General features: G+C 48.0%; 1 protein-coding gene across 16 annotated transcripts in view; it reads left to right on the forward strand.

Annotated features, from left to right (window-relative positions):
* Positions 1 to 13866, forward strand: part of SEMA4D (semaphorin 4D) — a 128722-nt gene that overhangs the window by 70984 nt on the left and 43872 nt on the right. For 3 of the 16 annotated variants that reach the window (XM_021671892.2, XM_021671893.2, XM_012463233.3), the window contains 2 exons: positions 3082 to 3144; positions 11415 to 11523. The exons of 3 other annotated variants lie outside the window; for them this stretch is intronic. The gene's annotated coding sequence lies outside the window, so the exon portion shown is untranslated. Of the gene's footprint in view, positions 1 to 2805; positions 3145 to 6812; positions 6926 to 9596; positions 10479 to 10878; positions 11007 to 11414; positions 11524 to 13866 lie in introns of those variants that run through there. 10 more of the 16 variants (XM_064361589.1, XM_012463248.3, XM_064361586.1 and 7 more) reach the window with 9 other exon arrangements.

Below are 13866 nucleotides of genomic sequence, written 5' to 3' on the forward strand. Positions count from 1 at the left end.
CACACGGGGTATATCCACACTGCATTCTTGGTAGAGAACTGCTGGGTCGGAGGTTTTGGAAATAGCTTCTTGGGAGATGTTGGCCCACAGGGCGTGGGAACGTGTCCTCCAGGCCCTCCCTGTGCACTTTGTAGCCAACCTTAATCAGCTGCCCTGCTCAGCAGAGTGTAGTGGCATCGTGTTGTAATATGCATGCCCACTCAGTCGGGGTGTGTGCTGGATTAACAATTTCAGTGGAGGGTCCCCCATTGCTCTCTGCCCCTGGAACTTCCTTACCTGCTTCTGGGCCAGGATGAGGAGATTGAGCAGAAGAGGCTCACGACCCCCTCTGTGTCCACAGCAATAGCAGCACTGCCTGTCACTGTTCCTAAGCTCTGCTCCCAGGAGTCTATGGGGGCATCTTTGGACCCGAGCAAGGATGTGCAGGAGGAGGCTGGTGGAGCCCCCAGTCCCTGGCAGTAGGGGGCGTTAGATGTGCGAACAGCTGTACCCTGCTTGCTGTATCTCTCTTGAGTCTTCTTTGCTAGGCGTGAATAACTGGCTTCATTTCACAGGTGGTAAGAATGATAGTTAATGCTTTCTAGTGCTTAAACAGCATCAGACACCTAGGAAAGCACAGGAAGCATTAACTATGATTAGTCATGGATCCTTATAACACCCTAATGAGACAGGCACTATTAGTATGCCCACTTTTTTATGAGGAAACAGAGGGTCAGAGAGGCTCAGTAACTTCCCCCAGGAACATACAGCTTGGAGAAGGTAGGACCAGAACCCAGCTTCCTCTGATTGCAGAGCCCCTTGCTCTTGCTTCAGCCCACCTGTGTCTTCTCTGTGTGCTGAAGAACACCTGGTCCTTGCTTAGGGAGGACGCCCAGAAGGCGAGGTCATGTCTACAGGATGGAGGCCAGATGAAGGCGCTGCCTGTGATTCTCTGCTGCTGCCATCACTGGCCACTAAATACCTGGGTGTTGGAGCCCCACACTCTCCTTCACTCTTAGGGGTGCACCAGGAGAGGGTGTGAAGGCCATGAGAGGGAAATGCTTTTCTCTCTTCTGATTAATTTCGTTGCTTTTTGGTAAATGGGCCATTGGATTCTTTTTACCTGTGCTGTCAGGAGTTGGGAGGTGCGAGTTGAAACAGCAGGATGAGTAATTACATGAGAAGTGTGGGTTTGCATTCTTCATCAGGGTAACTAATAACTGTGGGGTTTCATGCTGAGGAAGAAGAAGCAAACTGTGTTCGTGTAGAGTGAAGGCAATGTGGGGCCAGGGCATGGGCAGTTCACTAAGGAAGGAAGTGTGTTCCCATTTAGGAATCTCGGGGTTGGCAGCTGTTTTTGGAGGCTAGCTATGAACCCCAGCTGGGAGGCAGGGCACGAGGATGCCAGTGTTCAGGTGGAGTTGTTGGAGGCTGTTGAGATTAGACCCCAGACCTGCTGACATTTGTTGTTGGATGCTATAAAATTACCATGAATATGATACGTGTCGTAAACCACAGGAGGAGCAGTTCTGGGTCTTTTTTATTCAAGTGAAAAAGACTTATTTCATTTCTAGAAAATAGAAGTTTTTCAGTTTTAAAATCCTTGATGTTCACATTATTTACCTAAACTTCTTATTTATGTATGAATCCCTGCCTTTTTTGCCTTGAACTGTTTCTGGCACAGTCCCCAGGCGGCCACTGTCCCCTCTCCCTCCCGTGTGACAGGAAAGCCTCGTGAGAACAAGCGATGTGACACTTTGCAGGTGCCCACAGCAGTGTGGGGTTCCCTCTTTGCTTGTCCAGCAGTTGTGTCCAAATGCCCAGCCCTGCCCTGGGAGTTTCAACAGGAAATATCGGTGTTGGTTCCTGGATGGATGTGGCCTTTTCCAGGATTCTCATAGCCGCTCATGTGAACATACTTTTGCTTATAAAATTGGCCGTAAGAGGTATCCGCTACTGGAGAGAAGACCCCAGAATCGGTCTCTGGAAGCTCCGCTGTGGTGGGGCCTGATGAATTGTGATTGTTTCTGATCCCTGTCCTGGTGGCTCCTTCGCTAACTCCAGGTGCCTGCTCCGGGTTCAGAGGATGTGTTGGCCCCCAGGGGTTAGGGGACTGGACGTTGTGTGCCTGAATGGCCGTGTTTAAGGTCCTGCTCCCTGGGAGGCGTGTGCAGGGCATCTGTAGAGGAGGAAGCTGTCTGGTGAGGGGCCTGGGTGGGAGGGATGGGGGCTTTAAACCTGGGTTTCCAGGGAGAGTCGCCTCCTTCCCAGCTGGCTTCAAAAAAAAGCCGTGGTCTTATAAGCTCCGAAAGCAAAAGGAAAACAACAAAAAAGAAACCCTCTGCACCACAGAATATGCTGGAGTCTGATTCCGAGGTTTAACAATTATGTGGCTCCTGTATTAATAGAATCATGGAGGGATCAGGGTCGGCTCCTGAATGTCTGTAGTCCTGCACATGGCTCTGGTTTTGTGATTCTGATTCTCTTGATCTAATTGTTGGTGCTGTTACTGCACCCTGCAATCCCTGTCTTGAGGCTGCTCTCCCACACTACAGAGGAGTGACAGCCACACTATGAAAATCTTGCCACATCACGGTGGACATCCTTCTGTTTGGCTGAAAATCAACTATCCAAAAATAAAGGAAGATGAGCAGCTCTTTGGTTCTTGTAATTATGCTACATGTGTTTCTGCTTTTTCCTTGTTTGCTTTATGAAGATAAATTTTAAAGGATACGTATCTGGAGCTAATAGACAATTAGATGGTGGTTTTTGGTTCACGGACTCTGCTAACTGGAATGACTTATTTTGCAAGAAAATGCACCTGGTCAGGTCCTGGGGCTCATCTCCAGCACCGGGTGATGGGCTGGGCTGCACTTCCCCTCTGTTTGTGGGTGGGTGGTTGCACAGCCCCTCCCTCCTGTCTGCCCCAGCGCTGTCTTCCCCAGCACGTACAAGCCAAGCTGATCCTGGGTTTAAGGAAGTCTAGAAGTTTTAGAAAACTCACAATAATTTGTTTTCAGTGCCTTTCCAGGAGTGTTGCTGAGTTTAAGTGGATGGACAGTTTAAGGGCTTAAACAGCCTTATTTCCTGTTATTTCCACAGCAAAGATTTCTGAAGACTTCTTTCTAGAAGTGACTGGAAAGTTTCAAGAGGCATAAGATACAGGTAAAGCCACTTTATTCATGATTTGTAATTTCAGTTGAGCAGAGTTGATAACGTGTAGAGGCCTCAGTTGGATCTGGCAGGTGGTTGGTTGCTTGGTCTCTTGGTCCCTGTATATCTGGTGGGGCAAAGCTTCAGACTTGGCTGCCGTCCCTTGGGCTCAGCAGTGGGGAGGTGGGGGCTGGGCACCCGCAGGGATGGTCTGTCTCTGTTCCTGCCCTCCCACTGCTTGTCCCTGCTCCCGCTCCCCGTATTCTTCCCTGCTCTCTCAGCTTCTTCTCCCGCTGGGTCTTGGGCTTATGGCAGCTCTGCGGCTGATGGCCCCTGGTGTCCACACCAGAAATCTTGCTTTCTTCTTTTGGAGGGTACAGGGAGGTGGTTGGTAAGGTGTGGTGTAATGAGAGGGCTATCCAGGTCACCCTCCTCAGATTTGGGCCATTTTTGTGATTAATCTTGATTTTGGTCCATTCCAAGCCAGGCATTTTCACTTTCAAAGGAGAGAGAAATAACCAGCTTAATTTGTAAAAACAAAAGTGAAACCCCCATTTTCTTCCTCGTTTTCATACTACTCAAGTATGATGAATGGGCACCACAAGGATTTGATTCTGCTGGCTTTTAAAGAGTCCTGCTGCCAGTGTAGACGGTCATGGTTCCTATGCATGGGACCGTGATGAGAACACATCTTGCCAGTTAGATAGGGCGGCTTTAATTAGCACAGCGTTTCTGCTAGGGCAACAGCTCTTTCTGTGCTTACTGGCTAGATGTATTATCTGGTCCGTTGGGGTGGGAGCTCTGTTTTCTTACATTTGTTAGATCACTTTATTTATTAGGAATTGGCACTTGTGTTACAAGTATTTTTTGTTAGTGTTTTTTCCTTCCTTAAGTCACTTGTCTTTGAGTTTTGCTTTTTGTTAATCTCTTCATTAAAAAAACATTTTGGAATCTTTAGCTATAAGGTAATTGAAAGCAGGGACAATTTAATCTACTCTGTGCCGTATTAACTAGTAATAGAGTTCCAGTGTGAGAGCCCAGGAGGACTGGCTCCTTCTGTTAATTTTTACTTTGCTGTCACAAAAACCATGAAGTATATATGGGGAAAAGAAGCCACTTCTCATTTTTTATGTAAATTAAAAAGGGTCAAAGGTATGGCAAGAAACAGTCACCCAAGGCAAGAAATGGATTAGCATGTGAAAAATTGCATTACACACAGCTCCACACATTAATGTGGCAGGTTTCAATTATCGGTCTACTGACAAGTGTAGCATGGATGAAACATAGTCTCTTAATGAATTAAATTTTTTTACAGAAGCAATATAAAAGTATGATTCATTTTTAAAAAAACAAAGAAAAATTGAGTTTCCTGGCTGTTGTCCTCTTCCTCCTTAGAAGTGACCACTGTTAACAGTTGGCTGTCTGTCCACGTTCATGTGTATGCATCTGTGTGTGCTCTTGTGTGTGTTCTTGTGACTCTGTGTCTGGTGTTTGTGCATGTTTATGTGTGTCCGTGGCTGTGTGTGTGTGTGTATTTGTGTGTAGACTGACGCATCCTCTGTTGACACGGGTGGGTTGTGCCTTGAGTGTCGTTGCTCTGCACCTGTCTTTGGTGTGTGCTTCGCTCACAGGCAGTCTGTGTAGACCGGCTTTAGTCTTTGTAACGGTGTTGTCTTCCTGGCCTGCCTGTTAACCAGCCCCTCATTGAGGAGCATCCCCTCTGGTTGCACATGTTACTGTCGCAGCATGGCGGGGTGGTCCTCCCACACGTCGTTTTGCAGGCCTGCAGCTGTGCACACATAGTTTGTCTGTAGGATTGCTGCCCAGGATTTGCCAGGGGGTCAGTGTGTGCAGACATCTGGATAGCTCAGAATTGCCCCCAGAAGTCCTTTACCCCACACCTTCCCAGCACTGGCTAGCAGCAGACTTTGAAATTTCAGCCTGCTTTGTGGACAATAAATGGGTATTTTCTTTTAATTTACATTTGTTTTGTGGAGTTAAGCACCCTTGGAGTTCTTTTTTATTTTATTTTTATTTATTTATTTTTTTATGTATTTGAGACAGAGTCTTGCACTGTCTCCCAGGCTGGAGTGCAGTGGCATGATCTCGGCTCACTGCAACCTCCACCTCACAGGTATAAGTGATTCTCCTGCCTCATCCTTCCAAGTAGCTGGGATTACAGGTGCCCACCACCACGCCCAGCTAATTTTTGGTATTTTTAGTAGAGATGGGGTTTCGCCATGTTGGCCAGGCTGATCTCAAACTCCTGACCTTGTGATTCACCCGCCTTGGCCCCACAAAGTGCTGGGATTACAGACATGAGCCACCACGCCTGGCGGAGGTATTTCTGAAGGTAGGAAAGTTTTATAAGATAGGTGGAAAATTAAGAATACAAATAAAGTCCAAAGCAAAACCCTTCTATATAGTATCTTTTATGTAATTTTGCCCTCCTTGCAGGTCAAGCTCTGGGGACTAAAGCACCAGTTTTAGTGTCATATCAAAGGCTCTAGCAGTGTAAATGGTGACCTTTGGCATTCTGAAGCATCTCTGCCTGCTGTGTTATATCTGGTGTTGAGCTCTGCTGGGTGCCAGTGGCCCCTGAATTGTCACTGTCTCAGTCAGCTCAGGCTGCTCAAAGAAAATGTCATAGACTGAGTCACATAAAAACAGACATTTATTTCTCCATTCTGGAGGCTCAGAAGTCCAAGATCAAGGTGCTGGCAGATTTGGTGTCTGGTGAAGGCCCTCCTCCTGGTTCATAGACAGCGTCTTCTCACATGGTTGAGGGGTGAGGGAGCTGTCTGGGACTCAGAGAGTGTAGACTGATGGGACACTAATTCCATTCCTGAAGACTCCGCCCTCCTGACCCAGTCACCTCCCAAAGGCTCCCTCTGCAGAAACCATCACATTGGTGGTTAGGATTTCAACATCTGAATTTAGGGGTAATACAGACATTCAGACCATAGTATCACCTTTGAAAGACATGACCCCAGGCATCCCTTTAGTGCTGCAGGGTGAACACAGTCCTCCCTGAGGGGCTGGCCAACCACTTCCCAGTACAACCCCACACTTTCCCCGGGAGCCAGGTCCAGTAGGGAGACTGTTGGCTCCCCTGTAGGTGGCAGCAGGTCAACATTAGGCCAGTGGAAGATGATGATTTTATTTTTGCTAGCGCTAACCTGTTTGGGCCCAAGGACTCATGCACACACCCACACCCTCCAGAGAAGACAGTATTGTCTGTATCCAAGTCAGAAGAGTAGAGCGATGTTGCACAAGTGTCATGACATTCTGCATCTCTGCCATGGCGGCTGCTGCTTAGAGGGGTCCCCACTCTTCCTCTGAAGCGCCCTATTCCTGCTGCCACTCGGTATGCATCCTCATAGCACTTGCCCTACCGACATTGCTGATAGATGTGTCCTTCACTCCCACCGCCCTCTCTTCCTGGGTTTCCCGTTCTGTACATGCTGCACCCACGGCTTTGGGAAGTGGGTGAGGTTAGAGCATGTCTGAGACATTCTGGCTGTGGCTTGCTTGCCCCTGCAGGGATGTGGCTTGAGGATGAAGTGGACCGGACCTGGCAGCTGCCCTGCTGGGTGTGTCCAGCCCAACACAGGTCCAGGGCTAAGCATGTCCCTGCAGAGCTGGAGCGCTGGTCTCCATGGATCCATTTTAAATTCTAGGAAAACTGAAGTTGGAACAATAAGCTGTTTGTTATACTTGTGACCTGAACAGCTCCTGAAACCCATTCCTGATTCCTGATGGGATAAGGCCATTTTTATCCTCAGTTTGCAAGGTGATGACATCATCACTCTAACTGGAGGTGGGAGAGGGGTTGCTGGGGAAGAGGACGTCCCAGGGTAGGGATGCTAGGTGGCTAGGCACTGGCAGGGCATGGTTGGGGAGGGCAGTGATGTCTTCTGTTCCTTAGCACTTGGCTGCCTGCTTCCAGCTTGGGGGGAAGATGTGGTAAGTGCTTGTCCTCCACTGTCCTCGTTGCAGGGCCTGGAGAGGCTCTAAGCTTTACCTGCCCCATCTGGGCAAACCCCTGAGATAAGAAATAAGCCAGAACATGCCTCCCCAGGCAATGTTTGCAGTGAGCTCAGGGGTCCAGGTAATGACTGCCTATGTTAGATTAGCCAGTCCACAGCTGTCACTAGAGATCCTTTTTCAGTTTCCCTGGGACACCAGCCAGGGCATTTTAATGCCAATGTTACATCCTGTTGCTGGCAGAAGCACTGACACCTGTGTCGTAGTGACTGGTGTCCCCTCTGTAATCCGCCCTAGCTGCCAGACAGCTGATCCCAGGAAGGAGCTGAGACATGGGTGGTTGGACAGTCCCCAGATGGCTTTTTGGTCCATGGTTTTTGCCTTACAGGGCACTTGGCAGCAGTCACTATTCACATCTAAGATGCAACACTAGGTCAGAATGTGTGTGCTGCAACGGTGACACATGCACAGATGCACATATACACACATGCACATATAGATGCATACACATGTCTGCATACACAGACGCATGTATGCGTGCATATTGCTGTGCACACATACACACATGTGTATGCATAAACAGATACAGATATGTGTACACAAACATGCACACAGGCATACACATGCACACGCAGATGTACACATGTACATAACACACCTGTACAGATGTATACAGATGTACAAAATGGATAGGTGCATGTATCTCTGTGTGTTCACGTACACACATGCAGAAATACAGATGCACATGCATGCACATGAACAGATGCATACACATAGATGTATAAACATCCACATATATGTACACCCACACAGACATATATGCACAGTGGTTGCTGGGTACTCCCATTTTCTCTGCTGTGACCTTCTCCCTTGATTTGAAGTCCCCTGGGGGTGGGAGAGCTGCCATCTGACAAGTACTGACAGGCAGGAGTGTGGGGCTCAGAGCCCCCTCGGAGTTCCATTCTGCTGACATTTAAAGTGGGCTCGTGCACCCTCATGAACAGCCCCAATTACATGTAAGTAATGGGAGTGACATTTCATAACCCTGTCTTTCTAATGGGCTTCTGTGTCAAGTTGTTCTTCTGAATGGGAAGGGCAGCAATTTCACACTGTCAGGGCAAAATGCACATGCATACGGCTCAGCTCCCAGCAGGATGCCATTGCCTCTCAGAAATGGTGAAGAAAGCCAGCAAAATGGGCTTTTTCTCCTTTTGTTTTAATTTAACAATTTAGAGTGAGGTCTTTAACGTAACACCCATCAGTGATTATGGAGCCACTGTTCTGAAAGAACTCGTGGGGCTGGCAGATCTGTGAGTGTGATGTGTGCTTTGCTTAAAGCAGTTTCTAAATTATATGAAACAATGCATTTTGTTGAAAAAGGAAAAAAAATCAAACCCCTCCAATGTCACAAAGAAAATGCTCAGCCCCTCCCCCTCCCCAGGAGGAGGAGTGTGTGGTGTGGACCTTCTATCCTGACCTTTGGCTACTCGTGTGGATTGTTTTAAAAGCCATTTGAGAAGAGCAGCTGGGTCTGATCTAGGCCATCGAGAATCTGGTGTCTGCTGGTGAGGTCAATACACTGCAGACCTGGATAGAAATCCATGCCAGAAAGCCTAGTGTCAGTCATTGTTCTCAGGGCAGTGTCTGGAAGCCAGGTGGGTGTGCCCATGCCCTGCTGAGCTCCTACATGGCAGCGTCTGGAAAAGAAAAAGTTTTTTTCCTTCCAACGTAACCAGTTTGAGTAACCACATAAATGACACCAGTCTTGACAGCCCTTTGTAACCATTTAAAGCCACCCAGGAGACAGAACCTGCTGGCTTCCACTGGGGCACCTGCTGCCATTTCTGGAATACCTTCTCTCAGGCACATTCATTCATTCAGGGATGGCTTAGCCATCCCTGGGTTAGGTTGTGGATACTATGGCAAGATTTGTTTTAAAATGTCTCTTCACTGGCTATTTTGTTTTGTGGAACTTTCCACTCTTGGCAGTTTACCTTCGTCCTCTCCAGGTCTGGCCCCAGTCTTCTCACTGAGATGTTTGTGTTTCTCCTGTTCTGCCCCAACTAAGTCAGGGAGGCATTTTCAGGTCCTTAGGTTAAGTGCTATGAAAACAGAGCAAGAAGGGGATGGAGTGTGGGGGTCAGGAGAGGAGAAGAGAGACTGTGGGATGGAGCCAGCCGCCAGCAGCTCCTGGGGGAAGAACAGTCTGGAAGGGGGAGCAGCAAGCACCAAGGCTGCGAGGCAGCCTGGGAGGGGTGGGGTGGAGTGGGGGAGACTGGCCACACTAGGAGCCAGCATTCTGCATTAAATCCTGTGCCACTGCCCAGCACTTGGCTTTGCGGGGAACAATCCTATTTTTACAACGTGTTTGAGCCCCTAAATGTGGCCGCTCTCGGGACCCAGGCTCTGCACAGATGCAGCTCACTCTTCCCGTCCTTGAGAGCCTACCTTCCAGGGGTTGTGTCTTCTGCTTCTGGATCCACTGGGCTGCTGTCCCCAGGCTGTGAGGAACCAGAACATGGGTGTCTTTTTAAGGTTAATTCATGTTATGAAAGTAACTAATGCATGTAATAATAAAGTGAAATAGTTCTTATTTAACGAGAGAAGAAGCAGCACTTGCTTGTCTGTCCCTTTGTCCCTTCCCTGCTGCCCTGAGACAGTGAGTTTCAACTATTTTAGCCATTTGGTATATTCCTTCAAACTAGATACACCTACATTTCTTGACTCTTCCATCTTAGATGGTGTGTTATGATGGAAGACAGGATTGTGTTCTCTGACTCTTGTCCCCTCCCCTTCTTCTCTTTTTCCCCCAGACCCCCAACGGAGTTAGTTGTAATTTTTCTTATGGGGGCTGTGCAACTGCACAGTGATAAGTGCACTCTGGTTACATTTCCATTCATAGGTCACTCTTGCTCCCCCTGGGGTTAATAACTGCTTCATTTTCTAATCTGTGTATCTGTTCTAATTCATTTTCAGACTCTTTGTAAGAGCCTTAAAACGCATTTCTGAGAACAAAGCCACAGATGCAATCAGTAATCCGTTGTGGCTTCTCCTGCTCCGCCCCATTGGAGCCTCTGCCTGCTCCCCGGCCCCCGCTTTCTCTGTCTCTCCTTGACTCACTTCCTAAGAAAGAAGACCTGGGAAGCAGCTCCCTTGTTTTGGTGGAGCAAATCCTGCAGTAGCTTTCTGAAAAAGAATCTGAGGGAGGTAAAACATTTGAGAACGTGTAGGTTTGAAGCAATGTTCTGCACGTACTCATGCTGGTTGAAAATTTGACTGGATGAGGAATTCTAGGTTTGAAGTCATCTTCCCTGGGATTCAAAGGCATTGCTTTGCAGCCTCCAGTGGGGCACTCAGAGGTAATTTCATTGTGGCCTGTTTCTTTCTGGGAGCCTCATGTCTTCCTTTGATCTCTCAGGATTCTCATATTTCCGTATAATGTGTCTGGTGTGGGCGGGTTTTCATTCACTGTGCTCCTGGGCGCTGTCATTCTGAAAGCTCAGGTCCTTCTGTTCTAGATATTTTCTTTTTATTACTGCTTTATTCCTCTTGTTTTGTCCAGAGTTCCTGCCAGTTCCGTGTGGGACTCCTGAATGGATCCTCCAGTTGTCTGTTCACCTTTTTTCTTCGCTGCTACATAGTTAACTTCTAGGAAACCTCATTAGTTTACTTTCCAGCCTTTCATTTCTTTCATCACATTTTCACTTTTAAGCTCTTGCTTCCATTTTCCAGATTGTGTTTCTTTGTGACTTCTTCCAGGCCCTGGCTCAATTGTGGTCTGAAAATCAAAACAGCACCAGTGGTGTATGAGAGAGCTGGTGGTCAGCACAGCCACTGTTCAAAATTAAATACATGGACTTAAAGTGAAACAAATTGTATCTTAAAAGGTAAAATACTCAGAACGCTTTCTTTTCTAGTATTGTGTGCATTCTGCTGTTATCTGTGTGGCTGTGGTTACTCGCCTCTTGTATCTGAGTGGCAGTACCGTGTGCTGGGTGCTACTCTGCACCTCTCCCCAGCTTAGCGACATCATGCTGGGAGCTTGAAAGCAGCATTTACACCACGGAAATCAGCCTGTGCTGCAAGCTGGGCACCTCCACCCCCACCGCTCACCCCACCCTCCACCCCTCCGCCCACCCTGTTGTTACAGCTTGCCAGCACACCATTGGTTACTACTTACCTGTTAATAGATTCCCAAGTCACCTCCTTCTTCCATTTTTATCCTTAAAGTTCATATCCTTTTAGAGTCATTGCACTGGATTTCCAGAGAGAGTTGAGATATATCTCTGTTCTAGACACCAGTTTCCAAAGAGAAAAATTCTCTCCTGGCTCTGGACTCAGCCTGAGCTGACTGCAGCCTGCTTATTGGGACGCCAAGAGGACTAACTGCAGTTGGGGACCTAGGTAAGAATTAGATCCTCTGCAAACCATATACCTCCAACAGGGACCCAGCATCTTTGGTATTTGACCCTAAATGAGCCGGGTCCTGTGAGCCTTGCGTCTCTGCTCCCAGCCCCCTGGTGTGGGCGTTCACCTCTTTCATGTGTCCAGGCCATGAACCCTCACCAAGGCTTCTTTTGTGACTGGCAAGGAACTCCTAGGACTATTCCTGTTGTTACTGATTTTAATAGACTTTATTTTTCAGAGCAGTTTTAGGTTCGTAGAATAATTGAGAAGAAGGTGCAGAGATTTCCCATACGCTCCTTCCCCACACATGCACAGCCCCCTCAAGAGTGGTGCCTTTGCTACAGTCAGTGAACCTGCATAGGTGCCTCATCACCCCACACCTGTACTGGACATTAGGATTGCCAGTTGGTGGTGTATGTTCTGTAGGCTTGGACAAATGCATAACTGACATGTGTCCACCATGGTAGTATCCCTGCCAGAGTAGTTTCCCTGCCCTGAAAACTGTGTTCCACTTCCTCATCCCTCTCTCCCCACAGCCCCTGGGAACCACTGATCTCTTTACTGTCTTCATGGTTTTGCCTTTCCCAGCGTGTCCTATAGGCGGAATCATGCAGTATGTACTTTTAGAGATTGGCTTCTTTCACTTTAATGATAAGCTTTTAAAGTTCCTCCAGGGAGGAACTTTTCGTGGCTTAACGGCTCATTTATTTTTCATGCTGAGTAACATTCCCCTGTCTGGATGTAGCGGTTTGTGTGTCCACTCGCCTGCCCCTGGGCTGCCCTCACTCACTTCCTGTGTGGCTGCAGGTTTTATCTTTGCAGGCTCTGCGTCTGTCTTCAGAACACCTCCCATCCCATGGCAGCTCATCGCCATTTCTTTAGCGTGGGTGGACCTTTGCCCAGCTGGGGGACACGCCCTGCGGGGGTTGCTTCTGCTGTGTCCTTGCTGTGGACGGCTTGGCTTTGGCTGGGACCTGGGGCTGGGTGTGCTTTGGAGGAGCCAATATCAGTTCATTGGGCTTCACTGCACTGTGACTGCAGCACTTGGACCAGGCCACTGGTATCCTTGCTGCATGCATGACTAGAGCCCTCTCTGAGGCCCTGCCTGCTGCAGGCCAGCCTCCTCCTCCTTCTCTTCCTCCTCTGGTGTCACGGGAGCCAGCGTGAAGTCTCCCACTGTTTGAGTGTGCAGTTCTCTTCTGCTGGAAGGGATGGGAAGTGTGGCCACATTGTCACTTCTGACTCTCACTGGTGGTGTGACGTGTGTCACCTGGAAGGGAGAAAGAACACACACCTAAAATGCCAGGAGACCATTGGTTCCAAAGGAGGGTTAGATCGTTTTTAATGGGAGCTTTTCTCTTGAGGGACTGCTTATAGCTTGTCACCACTGTTACCATCCTTTTCTATGTCTGTCATAGCATCCATGAGAACCGAGAAGAGCAAGGGCGGTAGGACCCTGCAGGGCTATGGGATCTTTCTGGGTGCCAGACCCAGGGCTGGTTGCTTCCACACAGCCCTACTCCAGGGTGTGGGTTCCATGGGGCCAGGGCTGGTTTGTTCAGAGCAGGAGCTCCATTTGTATTTGTCAGAGCAATAAACGTTATTGTTATCAGATGCTAATTGATTCATTATGTATTAATATAATTATCTGCTAAATAATCATTTAGCAGATAATTCTCAGAACAACTTTGTAGGCCAGGTGGGTCTACTTCTGTTTTACAGACAAAAAGTGACACCATTATGGCAAGGAACCGCCATTGTGCCTGTAATTCAGAAGACCTGAACCTATAATTTATTGAGTTTTCTTCAGTGGGAGCCTGTGTAGAAAGCATTAATGGTTTGGGAGCTCAAAGCAGAGCAACTTTTGGGAGCCATTGCTAATTAATGATCAGTCATACAGAGGAAAAGCCTCTTAGATAGATGCATGAGACTGTGCAGTGGGATTTAGACCGGCAACTTTAGAACAGACACATCTGAAAATGTTCTAAATGGTGTTGACAGGCAGCAGAGACAGCCGTTACACAGCCTCGCAGAGGGGCCGAGCCCTGTGTGTTCAGGTGCAGCCAGGACAGTGCAGTGCGGGGAGCGTGGACGAGGAGAGGTGGATGGAGGTGGAGTAGGGTTGTCCATGGCCTTGCTGGCCATTATGAAAAATGTGGGCCTTATTCTGAGTGAAGAGAAGGTGTTGAAACATTTCACATGGGGAAATGATATGACATGATTTATGATAACAGCATTAGCAGTGGATTGGAGGGAGATTGTGTTAGTTTGGAATGATATTTGTTGGTAACAAAAATCTGCAAACAAGTAATTTAAAGAGATTAACACTTTTATTAGCAA

Source organism: Aotus nancymaae, unplaced genomic scaffold (genome assembly GCF_030222135.1).
Source record: "Aotus nancymaae isolate 86718 unplaced genomic scaffold, 86718_ANA_hifiasm-v0.15.2.pri h1tg000041l, whole genome shotgun sequence".
Classification (NCBI taxonomy): Eukaryota; Metazoa; Chordata; class Mammalia; order Primates; family Aotidae; genus Aotus; species Aotus nancymaae.